The sequence below is a fragment of the Rattus rattus genome, chromosome X, assembly GCF_011064425.1.
Source record: "Rattus rattus isolate New Zealand chromosome X, Rrattus_CSIRO_v1, whole genome shotgun sequence".
Classification (NCBI taxonomy): Eukaryota; Metazoa; Chordata; class Mammalia; order Rodentia; family Muridae; genus Rattus; species Rattus rattus.
The window spans coordinates 23516997-23534090 of NC_046172.1; the positions used below are offsets into that span (position 1 = coordinate 23516997).

General features: G+C 44.5%; 1 pseudogene; it reads left to right on the top strand.

The window, feature by feature from the left end:
• The first annotated feature begins 9471 nt into the window (after positions 1-9471).
• Positions 9472-10490, top strand: LOC116889061 (annotated as a pseudogene).
• The last annotated feature ends 6604 nt before the right edge of the window (positions 10491-17094 follow it).

Here is a 17094-nt window from a genome sequence, read left to right on the forward strand (position 1 = left end):
TAAGTAAGATTTTTATTTTTATTTTTATGTGTGTCTCTATGTTAGTTTGTGCATGTGAGTACAGTGCCCACAGAGACCAGAAGAAGGTATCAGGTCTCCTGGAGCTGGAGTTGCAGCCAGTTGTGAGCTACCTGACGTGGGTGCTGGGAACTGAACCTATGCAAGAGCGAAAAAGTGTTCTTAACCACTATATCATCTCTCCAGCTCCTAAAAATTTGGTTTTTTTTAAATATTTTATTTATTTTATGTATCTTCGGACACACCAGAAGAGGGAATTGGATCTAATTACAGATGGTTGTGAGCCACCATGTGATTGCTGGGAATTGAACTCCGGACCTTTGGAAGAGCAGCCAGTGCTCTTAACCACTGAACCATTTCTCCAGCCCAAAGGAGTACTTTTTAAATATACATATTATATATAGTACATGTTTAGAAAAAAAGAGAGAGCTGTATCATATAGAATGAGGAAATTGAGATGAGAAGGTAATAGTTACTCCAAACAAGGAAAAGAATGTCTGCCACACTATTCATAACAGTTCTGGCTCAAACTTCTCACCTGCCCCAGAAACCTTTGGCCAAACACAAATGATCTGTAGGTCCTGAGGGGTTTGTAATAGTCAAAGAACTCTGGAAACACAATTGCCAGGTAGAACTGTTCCTCCAGGTCCATTGAAGGTGATGGCAAACAGACCAATATTTGCAGCACACTTCCCACTCAAATGTCTAAAGTTTAGCCTTCCAAAGCATACACTGAAGGAAACCTACAGCTGCTAATGTAAAACTCAATTGCTTGCACTGTGTCATGATTATGTAACTGGAGACCTGAGTTATTGCCTTTCCTATTAAAGTTACTGCCCCATGTATGACTGAGGCTAGCCTACCAAAGCAAGACCCAATACAGAATCTTTCTGGAAAATAAAGTTGGATTGTTTTAAAGACAAAGTCTCTATGTATCCCTGGCTTTCCTGGAACTCGCTAGACCAAACTCAGAGTTCTGCCTTGCCTCTGCCTCCCAAGTGCTGTGATTAAAGGCCTGTGTCACCCTGACAGTGATTTGAGAGGAACAATTATATTAAGTGCTTAAAATGGCTCAATTGGTGCTAAACTTTCAGAAAGCACTGGGTTTAATCTCCAGCATCAAAACAAAACTCTATGCCTTTAATCCCAGCATGCAGGAGGCTAAAGCATGTGCTGCTTCACATTTATATTTAGTAATATCCATGGGACTGGTTAAGAGCACCCCCTGTTCATACAGAGGGATCCACATTCTGTTTCCAGCACCAACAAGGCAGCTTACAATGGTCTGTCATTCCAGCTCCTGGAGATTCACCATCTCTTCTGACCTCTATGGATTCCTACATGTACATGACATACCTGCATACACTCAAGAACATACATATAAAATTATTTTTAAAAAATTCATGTGTAGGTATGGGTGAACACATACCATGGCACGTGTGTGGAAGTTGGAGGATATCTTGTATACACATAAAATTAAAAAATTAAACGCCAGAATCTCAGTTCCCCAGCAAGGTAAAAAACAAAACACACACACACACACACACACACACACACACCACCACCACCACCACCACCACCAACAACAACAACAACATCAACAACAAGCCTTGAACAGCATGCTCAAGGTGTTAACAGCAACTATGCATTTTATAAAACTTCTTTTTTATATTTGCAGAAATGTCTACATTTGCTAAGGATGTAGCACCGTGGTAGGGTCCTTGCCTGTCCACCACAAGCAAGGGCCTGTATTTAATCCCTAGTGCAAGGGAAAAAATGTTCAGTTTTGGTCAGGTATTAGTGGCTCAAGTCTATAATCCTAGCACCCCTGAGACAGATATAGAAGCATTGTCCTGGGAAGTTCAAGGCCAGCCTGGTCTACATAGGGAGTCCCAGGCCAGGACACATCAAAATACAACTGAGAGAGTGAGAGAGTAAGAGGGGCCAAAAGCCTGATGTAGTATACACAGCTTTAATCCCAACATTCTAGAGGCAGAAGCAGGCAGATCTCTAAGAGTTTGAGACCAACCTGGTCTTCATACTGAGTTTCAGATAAAGGGAAACCTTGTCTCAAAAGGGGTTGGGGGAGAAGGGGCAAGGAGGGAGGGAGGGAGAGAGGAAGAAGGAAAGGAAAGGAAGAAAGGAAAAATGGGGGCTGACAAGATAGTTTCATGAGTAAAGATGTTTGCTGGCAAGCCTAAAGATCTGAGTTCAATCCCTGGGACCCATATACGATGGAAGAAGAAAAGTGACTTTCACAAGCTGTCCTCTGACCTGTATGTATGTACTCTGACATACAAATGTCTCCATATATACAAATGCACCAAATAGCCAAGTGTAATACAGAATGTTTATGCTGATCTTTGTGTGTGTCCATAATCATCCCACAAGCAGGGATTGAGACGGGAGGATCAATGCACCTTCCAGGCCACACCCCTACACACACACACACACACACACACACACACACACACACACACACACACACACACACACGTAAAAACACACCTAAATAATGAAAATCTGTGCCCTGGACCTAGGTGGTTCAAGTACTTGAGCTAGGTGGAGGAAAGGAAGTTACACTGGAGGTTTTTCTTGTCATCCTTAGTGTAATGTCTTTCTATTTCCCAAGCCACCTAGCAAACAGTGCCTACGATAGAGGTGAGTATGCTCAAACACATATGCAACTCCCAACAAACTAACAGAAAACAAAGTCCAACAGAAGTAAAGGAAAAAACAGAGCTTAGGAGCTAGAGAGATGCTCAGTGGTTGGACAAGCTTGCTATGCAACCTCGAGGACCCGAGTTTGAATTCCCACACCCACATAACAAGCCTGGTGTAGTCTCTTGTACAATTGTAGCCACAGCACTGTAGGGTGACAAAGCCAGAAGCACTACTAGCTCCAGGTTCAGAAAGCTCCTGCCTCAAAGAAATAAAGTAGGTGAAGATAAAAGATACCCAATGTCCTCATCCAGTGCAGCTCTAAAATGCACATACAAGCAAACTACAGATCACACACACACACACACACACACACACACACACACACACACACACACACACACACACGACTGGAAATGGAGCTTGTTGCTCTTGCAGAGACAAACTTTGAACATGTGGATAGTCAGTGCCAAGGACACTCTGATGGCACATATGATGTGTCCTAAACAGGTCAGTGGTTTTTTTTTTTTTTTTTTCTAGAAGAAATAAAACAAGGTATTCAAAGTCCATTTCTGAGATTATATTGGTAGTGAATGATACTCTCCTGGTTTTGTACCTAACCTAGCTCTGGAAAATGTGGAAGGCCAGGTGAAGAATATGGATTTTACAGAGCAGGACTTGTGAATCTGGGGAGTGACACCAGTGCCTTTTAAAGATTTATTTATTTATTACATGTATGTGGTTACACTGTAGCTGTCTTCAGACACACCAGAAGAGGGCATTGGATCTCATTACAGATGGTTGTGAGCCACCATGTGGTTGCTGGGATTTGAACTCAGGACCTCTGGAAGAACAGTCAGTGCTCTTAACCGCTGAGCCACCTCTCCAGCCCCACACCAGTGCCTTTTAAAGAAAGCCATCTATCTCTGTTCTCTAGCTTCCCAACTGACTAACTGATTGGTACCTGAGAGGCAGAATACTGGAGACAGCATTTATGAGGAGTCCCTGATGGGAGTCTAGAGCTTTATTTTTGGGCTTTATCACACCTTCCTAATTTGCCTGTCTCCATTTAAGTCTAATCCCTTTTCCTACCAAGGAGATGAGCTGGTTCAGAGGCAGCAGGATCCTAGGCTAGTAAAAAGAGTGGCCCTTATAATGCCCTTGACCAGCAGCAAAAGAACCATCATCTGTCCACTGTTGGGATCCTACCACCTCTTGGTGCATCTTTTGAGGTTTCAGGCAATAGTGGTGCACTCCCATGAAACGTTGCCTACACTTATGACATGTGGTTGACATACAACATGTGACCACATATGTTGTTCATATGTCAGATGGAGGAAAGGTTCTGTACAGTCTTTCCAAAAGCATTTGAAGGGCTTCTTGACTGTAGACTGGAGTGTCTCTGAAGGTCAGGAGGCTGGGTATCAGCATCGCTCCAGTTGCCAGATTGGCACAAGTGTTATTTTGTAACTGTGGGTGCCCCTCCTTGGACCCTGGAGTCTTCTGTATTCTGTGAAGTAGTTATGAGCTGCTTAGGTAAGAAGGTGACTTTCTGGCAGTCTGAGAGGCTGACAAGTAATATTGAGATTTTAAAGTCTGAAAGAAATGTTCAACATCCTTAGTCGTCAGGGAAATGCAAATCAAAACAACCCTGAGATTCCACCTCCACACAGTCAGAATGGCTAAGATCAAAAACTCAGGTGACAGCAGATGCTGGCAGGATGTGGAGAAAGAGAACACTCCTCCATTGTTGGTGGGGTTGCAGAATGCTATAAAAAATTCTGGAAATCAGTCTGGAGGTTCCTCAGAAAATTGGAAATTGAACTGCCTGAGGACCCAGCTATCCCTCTCTTGGGCATATACCCAAAAGATGCCCCAACATATAAAAAAGACACGTGCTCCACTATGTTCATCGCAGCCTTATTTATGATAGCCAGAAGCTGGAAAGAACCCAGATGCCCTTCAACAGAGGAATGGATACAGAAAATGTGGTACATCTACACAATGGAATATTACTCAGCTATCAAAAACAATGACTTTATGAAATTCGTAGGCAAATGGTTGGAACCTAAGTGAGGTAACCCAATCATGAAAAAACACACATGGTATGTGCTCAGTCATAAATGGATATTAGCCCAAATGCTCAGATTACCCAAGACACAATCCACAGACCATATGAACTTAAGAAGGAAGACCAAAGTGTAGATGCTTCAATCCTACTTAGAAGAGGGAACAGAATAGTCACAGGAGGTAGAGGGAGGGACCTGAGAGGGAGAGAGAAGGGGGAGGGAAGACAGAGGGGGCAGAAGCAGGTATGAGAAGAGACAGGAGAGAAGTATAGAGGGCCAGGAAATTGAACAAAAATATGTAGGGGGGATGGGGAACTGGGGATAGCCACTAGAAAGTCCCAGGGATGCAAAGGGCTGCCAGGACCCAATGGAGATGAAATTAGCCAAAATACCCAACAAAGGGGAAATAGAACCTGTAGAAACCATCTCCAATAGATTGGCAGTCCCCTAGTTGAGGGATGGGGACATCCACCCATTTCGGAAATTTTAACTCAGAGATGAGCGGATAAGGGGTGGTGGAGGGGAAACTGGGAAGGGAAATAACATTTGAAATGTAAATAAATAAAATAACCAATAAAAATTTTTAACCCAGAATTTAACCCAGGGACAAAAAAATGGAGCAGACACTGAAAGAAAGGCCATCCAGAGACTGCCCCACCTGGGGATCCAACCCATATTCAGATACCAAACCCAGACACTATTGCTGATGCCAAAAGTGATTGCTGACAACCTGATATGGGTGTCTCCTGAGAGGCCATGCCAAGCTTTACTAATACAGATGAGAATGCTTTACAACAGGGGTTGGGGATTTAGCTCAGCGGGAAAGGGCTTGCCCAACAAAGGAAAAGCCCGGGGTCGGTCCCCAGCCCCAAAAAAAAAAAAAAAAGAAAAGAAAAAAGAAAAAAAGAAAAGAGAATGCTTACAACCAAACATTGGACTGAACATGGGGTCCCCAATGGAGGAGTTAGAGAAAAGAGTGAAGGAGCTAAAAGGGTTTGCAACACTGTAGATAAAACAACAATATCAAGGAACCTGACCACTTAGAGCACTCAGGAACTAAACCACCAACCAAAAGAGTGCACATGGACAGACCCATGACTCCAGCTGCATATGTAGCAAAGCTTCATATGTCAGGCATCAATGGGAGGAGAGGCCCTTGGTCCTGTGGAAGCTCAAAACCCCAGTGTAAGGGGATGCTATAGTGGTGAGGCAAGAATAGGTGGGTGGGTGGGGAGCACCCTCATAGAGGCAAAGAGGAGGGAGGGTGGAATGTGGGGGTTTGTTGAGAGGAAACCAGGAAGTGGGACATTTGAAATGTAAATAAATAAAATAACCAATATAAAAACGTCTGGGGCTGGAGAGATGGCTCAGTGGTTAAGAGCACTAACTGCTCTTCCAGAGGTCCTGAGTTCAAATCCCAGCAACCATATGGTGGCTCATAACCATCTATAATGGAATCTGGTGCCCTCTAATGCTGTGTTAGCAACAGCATATGCATATACATTAAATAAATGTTTTTTTAAAAGTCTGAAATACCTGGGATTCAAGAGGGGATATATAAAAGCTACAAGGATCACTGGGATTCAACATCTGACCCATAAAGAGAGACATAGCCTGAGCCTCAGAGGAAGGCGTGTACAGGTAGCATTCCATGTGTCAAGGAGGTTATGGTGGGAGACAGTGTTGGGAACCTGGACTCAGACACTGTTGTTGCATTTGTGGAAGGCATCAGTGAGACTCCACTATAAACTGAGTCTGGCAGATCATTGCTTCTGAAAGATGAAGGGGAATCCAAGATTGACAGCAGCCTCTCGTCATCCAGGGAGTGCTGGTGTGAAGCCTGCTGCTGGATCAGCTCCCCAGCCTCTTCCTCATTCATGTTGATTTGAGCTCAACTGAATATTGGGACTGTGGAGTTCCACAGCCAGGTCAGATCATCCGTGATCTCTGTCAGTGCTGTCACAGACATATGTTCCAATACCACTACCAAATAAAAGGTTTGAAAAGGTTATTAGGTAATGGTATAGCAGCACTCAGAAACCTGCAGCAAGAGAAGGTATGGATTCTAAACATAGTGTGGGCTACATATCAAGACCCTGTCAAAACAAGCAAAAGTTGTGTATATAGTTCAGTGGTAAAGTGCTTATCTAGTATACATAAAGCCCAAAGTTCAATTCACAGAACAAAAAAGAAAAAAAAAAAAGGATGGGAGGGAGAAAGGGGGGAAAGTGTGGTAAACACCTGTAATCCCAGCAATGTCGAGGTAGAGGCAGGAATATTAAATGGCCATGGTCATCCTCACTATGTAGTTGAATTGGAGGACAGTATGGACTAAATGAGATCTTAAACTATCAACAATGTATTTGTGGCAACAAATATAACAGCAAGTTGAAATGACTACTTCCAAAGGAGTGAAAAGAAGGGCTAGAGAGACACGAGCAGCAGTTAGTGAAGAGCACTGGCTGCTCTTGCAGAGGAAGTGGGTTCAATTCCCAGCAAATACATAGCAGCTCACACGGGAACTGATACCCTCTTCTGAGCTCCTTGGGCACCGCACAAATGTGGTACACAGGCACACATGCAGACAAGATACCTATAGACATAAAAATTAAAATAAAAATAAAAATAGTGGCCTTTGCATAGGAATGTGAGGAATGGATGTGTGGAGCAAGCAGACTGATTTTGTTTAAAGGCTTTTTTTGAAAAGTAGACAATCTGAGTCTGAAAGGATGGATGGGGGGTAGGGGCTGGAGAGATGGCTCAGTGGTTAAGAGCACTGACTGCTCTTCCAGGGGTCCTGAGTTCAATTCCCAGCAACCACATGGTGGCTCACAGTCATCTGTAATGAGATCTGATGCCCTCTTCTGGTGTGTCTGAACACAGTTACAGTGTACTAATAAATAAATACTTTTTAAAAAAAAAAAGGATGGCTTGGTGGTTAAGAGCACTTGCTGATCTTGCAGAGGACCTAAGTTCAGTTCCCCATACCCACATCAAGCAGCTCAAAATTGTAATTCTCATTCCAGAGGATCTGATGTCATATTCTGGCATCTGTCAGCCCTGCGTGCACAGGGCGCACATGCAGACAGGTGCACACACATGTACATAAATGGAGGATTTTTAAAAGGAAATTGTAGAAACTATCTCGACACTATTTTGTATATTTTCTATGCTAGAGATTAAAGCCATGGCCTTACACATGCTCAGCAAGTGTTCTACCTCTAAAGTATGTCCTCAGTCTAACCAAGAATAAAAAGAATGCTCTGGAAGCCACAGTAAAGATCAAGAGACCGAATGTTGGACTAGAGATGTAGATTGCTTGGTAGAATGTTTGCCTAACACTCAGGAAACCCTGGGTTCCATCTGAAGCACAGATGTACAGGCTATGGTGGAACACGCCTGTAATCTCAATACTTGGGAAGTAAGGCAGAAAAATCCAAGTTCAAGGTCTTTCTTGAATACATAGTAAATTCCAAGCCAGCCTGTGCTACATGATACCTAGGCTATCATGAGACTCTGCCTGTCTTAGTTTGGTTCTCTGTTGCCATGATTAAACCCTGACCAAAAGCAACTTGAATGAGGAAACAGTTTATTTGGTTTACAGGTTTACAGTACATTTCAGGGCAGCCAAGGCAGCAACTCAGGACAGGAGCTGGAAGCAGATACCAACAGAGGAACACAGCAGTCTTGGGGTTACTATTGTGATGAATTGCCATGATCAAAGGCAACTGGGAAAAGGGGGGTTTATTCACTCACTGTGGGACATTGGACCATGCCACCAGACTTGGTAAGGTCAAGTGGATTCAGAAACCCCGACAATTCTCATATAACTGTTCATCACCAGCAGTGTTGGCATAGGCCTTTAATCCCAGCACTCAGGAGGCAAAGACAGGCAGATCTCTATGTTCAAGGCCAGCCTGGTCTACAGAGGGAGTTCAGGATAGCCAGGGCTATACAGAGAAACTCTCATCTAGAGAAACAAAAACAAAATAACAGTTCATCCTCAACAGTGGAGAGAGCAGGCACTCACAAAGGGTGGGAACCTGGAGGCAGGAACAGGTGCAGAAGCTAAAGTGTTGTGCTCAGATTGCAAAAACCTACAGAGAGACCAACAGGAACCACAACTCTGATGCAAGTACATGAGAGTCTTTATTCAAGCTCTTGAGCTTGGGCCAAAGACCTTCTTGATCCAACAGGATAGGAGAGTGACCCCCAGGTCTAGGTGAAGGGCGTTTGTAAAGGAAAAAACTGCAAGCAGAGGTTTCCAACCCTAGGCATTACATGAGAGGGTAAAGGAATGTTGGCCTTCAAGCTATTTGGTTTACAGCATCTGGTTAAACCATAAGGAGGGAGCCTGCATCAAAAAAGTACTGTCTTGGCCTGGGAACGACTTGTTTTCTAAGGCTATTGTTAGCAGCTAGCTGTAGCTGCTGTGTCTATTTTGCTACTGCCAGGGACATTTTGTGATTTTTCTCAGACCTCAAGGGTGGGGGCCATACCTCTCTAAGGGCAAGAAAACTTAGAATGGGGTCTTGAGAACCAAATGGAGGGCCATTTTAGGTGGTCAGCAGCCGTGCCATTAAAGGGAGGAGGAGGCAAGAGTAACCGCTGCTACGAAATCTTTTTTAGTGCAGCTGGGGACACAGAGTGGGAGGCAAGGAGGCCAGACTGGAAAGAGGCGCATGTGCCTTGTCTTGTGTGCCTTGAGAGGTAGAGCGGGAGCATGGTTGGCTCTGAGGACACCAAGGAAGCTGAGGGGGCCAAGATCAACACTGGGAGGATGAAGGCCATTCAAGCTCCTCCCAGGACACACTGGAAGCAGCGATGGCATAATGGGAAGAATGGAAAATGTTTATAGGAGGCCTTAGCTGGGACACCACAAAGTTCTGAAGGACTACTTTTCCAAATTTGGTGACATTGTAGACTGCACTCTGAAGTTAGATCCTATCACAGGGCGATCACAGGAATTGACTTTGTGCTATTTAAAATGTCAGAGAGTGTAGATAAGGTCATGGATCAGAAAGAACATAAATTGAATGGGAAAGTCATTGATCCTAAAATAGCCAAAGCCATGAAAACAAAAGAGCCCGTCAAAAAATTTTTATTGGTGGCCTTTCTCTAGACACACCTAAAGAGAAAGTAAAAGTACTTTGATGGTTTTGGTGAAGTTGAATCCATAGAGCTCCCTATGGACAAGACCAGTAAGAGGCGTGGTTCTGTTTTATTACCTTTAAGGATGAGGAGCCAGTGAAGATAATGGAAAAGAAATACCACAAGGGGGGTTGGGGATTTAGCTCAGTGGTAGAGCGCTTGCCTAGCATGCGCAAGGCCCTGAATTCGGTCCCCAGCTCCGAAAAAAAGAAAAAAAAAAGAAATACCACAATGTTGGTCTTAGTAAATGTGAAATAAAAGTAGCCATGGTAAGGGAACGGTATCCGAAACAGCAGCAGTAGGGATCCAGAGGAGGGTTTGCAGGAACAGCTTGTGGAAGAGGTGGTGGCCCCAGTCAAAACTGGAACCAGGGATGTAGTAACTATTGGACTCAAGGCTATGGCAATTTTGGCTATAGCAGCCAAGGTTACAGTGGTTTTGAATATAACTACACTAGTTACAACTACTACTATGGATATGGTGATTATAGCCATCAGCAAGTGGTTATGGGAAAGGATCCCAGAGAGATAGTCATCAAAATAGCTACAAACCATACTGAATTATTCCATTTGCAACTTATCCCCAACAGGTGGTGAAACAGTGTTTTCCTATTTGAAGATTCATTTGAAGGTGGCTCCTGCCACCTGCTAATAACAGCTCAAATTAAATTTTTTTCTATCAAGTTCCCGAATGGAAATATGACCTTGGGTCTCTCTAAAATTTAATCCCGAATTCTCATTAAAAGAATTTGCTTTGAAAAAAAGAGAACAAAAGGGAGTTTATTCTGCTACCTCAGTGCCTTCAAGAGGGGTGCTGCTTACTGGCTTGCTCCCCATGGTTTGCTCAGCCTGCTTCTTATAGAACCCACAATCATAAGCCTGGGGTGGCTTCACCTAGAATGAGGTGGAGCATTCTTCATCAGTCACTAATTAAGAAAATGCCCTAGAGCTGAATCTTATAGAAGCATTTTTCTCAATTGAGACTTCCTCTGATGACTTTAGCTTGTATCAAGTTGACATAAAACTAGCCGTACAAATGGCCCCTTTTCAACTTGACACACAAACATCACTTTTCAATTGCGATCTTTTCTTGCTCATTTATCCCCAAGATGGGGTATTTTTTTTTTCAGAGCTGGAGATCGAACCCAGGGCCTTGCGCTTCCTAGGCAAGTGCTCTACCACTGAGCTAAATCCCCAACCCCCAAGATGGGGTATTAATATCACAATATATAACAATTTTTTTGAAATAGGGTTTCTCTATGTGGCTCTGACTGTTTTGGAACTTACTCTGTAGACCAGGCTGGCTTTGAACTTACAGAGATCCATCTGCCTCTGCTTCCCAAGTGCTAGGATTAAAGGTGTGTGTCACCACTGCCTGGCCAAAACATAAATAAAGTCCCAGTTATTACAAGTTCAAACACATTAAAAGTTCAGTCTCTAAAACATCCAATTTCTTTAAAAATCCAAATCTCTTTCAAAAGTTCAAGGTCTCTCAACCGTGAGCTCCTGTAAAAATGAAAGTTAAATACTTTCTTCAACAGTGAAGGACCAGGGAACAGTCACAATCTGAACAAAAGAAAACTGAACAACAATGTAAATAACTCAATGTCCAATTGCCTGGGATTCACTCACAATCTTCTGGGCTCTGTTAAGGGTCTTGTGTCACTTCACCTCTGCCTTTGGCTGCACACATAATTTTTCTTCTAGGTTCTGGCTGGCTCTACTCCATTGTTACTGCTGTTCTTGGTAGTCATCCCATAGCACTAGCTCTCCAAAACTGTTGGGGTCCCTTACTGCAACTGGGCTGCCCTTTCACTGATAGCTTCTCCTCGGCTCTCTTCGTGGTGCCAAGCCTCAGCTGCTCTCCTCACCCTTCACACCTTCTAAGCCAGCACCACCTGGGTGACTCTTACACCACCAAGTTCAGCTGACACACAAGACACAACTTTGGCCATGTATGGAACACAGCTTCTGTGTGCTATCAGGAAACACTTTCCAGAAGATTTCACCTCAGTGACACTGGTCCCTTCCCCATCACCATTAATACCTCAGCTACAGCAAAGCAAAGGTTTCACTTTGGAGGTTCTAGTATCTTGTCAGCCACAGCTGGTTCTTCAGCCCCAGTTAACCAGAACCACAGAACCACACCAAAAGCCCAGTGGAGTCTTTGCATCTCTCTGAAACTTCATAAACCAGGCCACCACAGTCTGTACTACTCTCAACTTTCTTATCTTCCAAGCTACCACAGAGCAGATCATCAAGCTTTCAATACTCAATGACTTTTCTAGCCCAAAGTTCCAAAGTCCTTCCACAATCCTCTCAAAAACACCATCAGGTCTAGGACAGCAATACCCCCTCTCCTGGTACCAACCTGACATAAAGCTACCTAGTGCAGCACTTACTGGCTTGCTTAGCTACCTTTCTTATACAGTCCTGGCCTATCTGTCCAGGGATGACACCATCGACAAGGGGCTAGGTCCTCCTACATCAATTAACAGTTAAGAAAATGCCTTATCAACATGCTCAGAGACCAACCTAATGGAGGCAAATCATGAATTGAGAGGCCTTCCTAGTAGGTGTTTCAAGTTAACAACTAAAACTAACTGCAATGGAATAGTGCCTTTAAAAAAAGAAAAGGAGGGGTTGGGTTTAGCTCAGTGGCAGAGCGCTTTCACCTGGGAAGGCATAAGGCCCTGGGTTCGATCCCCAGCTCAAAAAAAGAACCAAAAAAAAAAAAAAAAAAAAAGAAAAGGAGGGAGCTGGCGCGATGATTCAGTAGTTAAGAGCATTGACAGTGTACTCACATACATAAAATAAATAAATCTTGAAAAAAAAATCTCTGCAGAGCCCTGGCTGTCCTAGAACCCAGTGACTACCAGGTCCCCACCCTCTCCTTGCTGCATATTAAAGCATGTAAATAAAACATTAAAATAAAATAAAATAAAATACACAAACACTGTGTCTACATCCGGCTCCACCCCAAACTTCAGATTCTGGATGTCCTCTTTTCACATGGCGGGAAGGTCCACAGCAGCTCTGGACAGGCTCAACCCCTTCTTGCTGTCTGAGGAGCCACCATTCTCCACCTCTGTCTCCAGGAAGTCAGCACCTTTCTCCTTCACCTGCAGCAAAACGAGTCCATCGTCCATGTAGATCTTACTGCCCACCTCCACCACCTTGCAGATGTTCTTATAGTCCAGGCATAGGATGCTCTCGTCCCACTTCTCCATTTAGGCGTTGTCCAGGGTGATCTTCAGAGTGGCTCCCTTCTTCAGCTCCAACTCTGCAGTACCGCTGCCCTTGATGAGTCCAGTGGGGATCTCCGGTCCCTTTGTGTCCAGAGCCACCAAAATGGGACGGTAGAGAATGGGATCAGATGCAAAGCTTTCTGGGCTGCATGGACATTATGATGGTCTCTGCATGGTACTCATGGGTTCCATGAGAGAAATTCAGCCAAGCCGCATTCATTCCAGACTTAATCATCTCCTTCAGCATCTCCATAGACCAGGAAGCAGGGCCAATGGTACAAATGATGCCAGTGTTGCTGGGCGTGCTCCAGGAAGGTAGGTGTCAGTCATGGCGGCATGGAGCTGCTGGCTCTGAACTTGGCCATGAATGTTGACAAGGCCCAAGGCTTCTACAACAAGGAAGATATGGTCATTGTGCCGGCCAGGTGGCGCCCTGGCTCTGGCTTCACCAACACCATGCATGTAGTGACTGTACCTTGGGGACCTTCTGGAGCCCCTTTTCTAGCCCCCGTCCCTTCCCCTCCCCTGTCCTTTCCATTAATCCAGCAATGCTTGTAGTGCTCACTCTGGGCCATAGTGTGGCGCTGGTGGGCTGGGACACCAGGGAAAATTGATGTCTGAAACATACGATAGAGCCCAGCTATTTCTTTTAATTAATTTATTTATTTAATGCATGTGAATACACTGCAGCTAGTGTAGCTGTCTTCAGACACACCAGAAGAGGGCATCAGATCCCATTACGGATGGTTGTGAGCCACCATGTGGTTGCTGGGAGAGCAGTCAGTGCTCTTAACCTCTGAGTCATCGCTCCAGCCCCGAGACCAGGTAATTTTTATGGCCCTACCTGAGCCAAAGGTGAAGGAGGAATGCAGGATTGGAAACCCTCTGACTTTATCACAAAAGGGCAGCATCATCTCTGTGTACTATGCTCCTGTAGAAAGTTGTCCAGAGAATTCCCAGCCCTGGCCTGGAGTCAGGAGACAGCAAGAGCAGGGTTGAGGGCGTGGGGCCCAGGGTTCCGGTGTAGATGATTTTTGGCCCTGGCCCTAATTTGCTTTCCCAAAAGCTTTGCCCCCCAACCCCCCAGTGCATCCACTGCTGTCACAGCAGACACTCCATTCTCCACCTTGTATTCAGTGCAACCTTGTATTCAAGTCCTGTTGCTCTAGTGCCCACCTGACTGTCAATAAACAGCAGCTGAAGCATAAATAAACAAACAAACAAACAAACAAATAAATAAATAAATGGAAAGTGAACTGAGTTCAAATCCCCAGCTGGGTATAGCCATACCCTCCCCTCCTCGACATGTAACTTTAATTTTTTCAATGTCTACTTTTAATCATCATTAAACACTAAATTTTTAAACACTTTAACCTCCCTTATAACTCACCACCCACCAGAGGTATTGGGAAAGAAAGGATATGGGGGAAGTGGACCTGTTTAGAAAGGTTCTTTGTAGCGATTCCCATCTGTGTTGTCTGGAAATCAGCAGTTCAGCTCACAGGTCAGCAGCAGCAGCTTGATCCACTCACTTCACGGATATACCAGCAGTTCAGTTCAGTAGGAAACACAAATCAACAGTGGTGGTATGACCTAGCAGAGAGCCAGGCCTTAGCTTCAGCGCAAGTTAGCAGGAGGGACCAGGAGGGACACCAGGAGAAGTTCTCGACTACGTCTCTCTCAGGGAAGCAAAGACTAGAGACCAAGTGTCACACAAGCAAGCCAAGTTCAATCTCCATCACTGTCCTTCGTGAGTCCTTTTATACTCCCTCCATGGGCCTTGCCTCACCTGTGTCTCGCCTCAGCATGTGAGTCTGTCTCAGCTGACATCACTCTGCCAGTCAGCTGAGTCTATGGAAGTGGCAAGAAACTGAGGTATATCACCAGGCTGTGGAGTCCTGACAATGGAGCTCATCTATGCATTGTAGGGTAAACCAATACATGCTTGTCCTTATGGAAGAATCCTTCATCACGTCTCCTTTCTTGTGCTTGCTTTAGCAGAACATCCTTTCTCCTGTGTCTGCTACAGTGAAACGTTCCTTTACGAGTCTGCCTTAGTCTTTCACCTGTGTCTACTTCAGTGCAACGTTCCTTCATGTGTTTACCCCAGCAAAGCGCCATCCAACACAACTGACTCTCCAAAGAACCCTTAAGTTTCCACTTCTCACATTTACACATGCGCGTGCGCGCGCGCGCACACACACACACACACACACACACACACTATATATATATATATATATATATATATATATATATATATATATATGAATGATTGATAGGCCTGGCAAGATGGTAAACACACTTGCTAAACAAGCCTGATGACCTGAATCAAATCCCTGAAACCCATGGTGTAAAGAGAGAACCAATTCCCATAAGCTGTCCTTTGACCTCAACATATTTGCTGTGACACACACATGGCCACATATACAAAACACATCATATAGACACATACTAATGCAAGGATCCATGATTTGCTGAAGAATGACACCCCAGACTCAGTATGTAAACGCAAAGAGACATCACTGAGGTGAGGTGATACCTTCTGGGGAGTGTTTTCTGAGAGCACAAAGAAGCTGTGTTCCAGAGATAGCCAAGGTTGTACCTGCTGCCGCAGCTTTATTTGGTAATGTGTAAGAGTCACCCAGGTGATACTGGTTTTAAAGGTATAAGGGGGCCATGAAGAGCAACTGAGACTTGACATTGTGAGAGGTCATGGAAGGCCATTGGTGAAGGTACAGCCTCACTTGCAGTTAATGGCCCAGGACTGAAGGGGTCATGCAAAGGAGTTGAGGCTTGGCACTATGAAGAGAGCCTAAAGAGGCTTACAGGTGGAGTCTAGTTGCAATGGAAACTCCAGTGTATTGGAGAGGCCAGTCCCATGGGATGACCACTAAGAACAGCAGCAGCAGTGGAGTGGATCAACCTGAGCTTAAAATGCTACAGAGGGCAGAGATGAAGAAGTGACACCAGCCCTTTGGAGGATCCCAGAAGATCATGTGTAGATTCCAGACATTGGAACGAGAAGCTGTGAAGCTGAAGTTGCCTTGGAGACCCCAAGATGTTCAAGATGCCAGAGCCATGGGCTCTCTGCTGAGGAAAACTGCTAACGGGAGAAAGAAGTGTATTGTAGTCAACAAAGATGAAAAAGGAGTTGGAGATCTGAAGATCACTTTGACATCAGAGCTGAAGAGCAGTTTGGAGTTTACGCAGCTGCTTTCATCCCTTGCTTTGGGGTTATAGTTTAGTGATTGGATGAATCTCAGAAAAGACTTTGAACTTTGGACTTTTAATATTGCTGGGACTGCTGTAGACTATGGGGGCTTTGGAATTATTTTGCATTATGCTATGGGTAGGTACAGCCCCAATAGACTCATGTGTTTGAACAAGTCTATGGGTGCTAGGGAGTGGAATGTGATGGTTTGTATATGCTTGGCCCAGGGAGTGGCATTATTAGGAGGTGTGTGACCTTGTTGAAATAGGTGTGTCACTGTGGGTGTGGGCTTAAAACCCTCATCCTAGCTGCCTGAAAGCCAGTCTTCCACTAGTAGCCTCTAGATGAAGATGTAGAACTCTCAGCTCCTCCTGCACCATGCCTGCCTGGATGCTGCCATGCTCCTACCTTGATGATAATGAACTGAGCCTCTGAACCTGTAAGTCAGCCCCAGTTAAATGTTGTCCTTGTAAGACTTGTCTTGGTCATGGTGTCTGTTTACAGCAAAAAAAAAAAAAACAAAAAAACAAAAAACAAACAAACAAACAAAAAAAAACCTAAGACCCTAAGGCCCTTTCAGTAATGGGCCATCTCAAATCCTTGAGATGTTTCTGAGGCCCCTACACTAGCAGTTCCAGTCAGCTCTATGTTCTAGTAACACAGTGGAAATGGCCACCCTTTTAACCTGATTGTTTGGAGGTGCTAGGTGGTTGATGACATCCCCACCAGAGGAA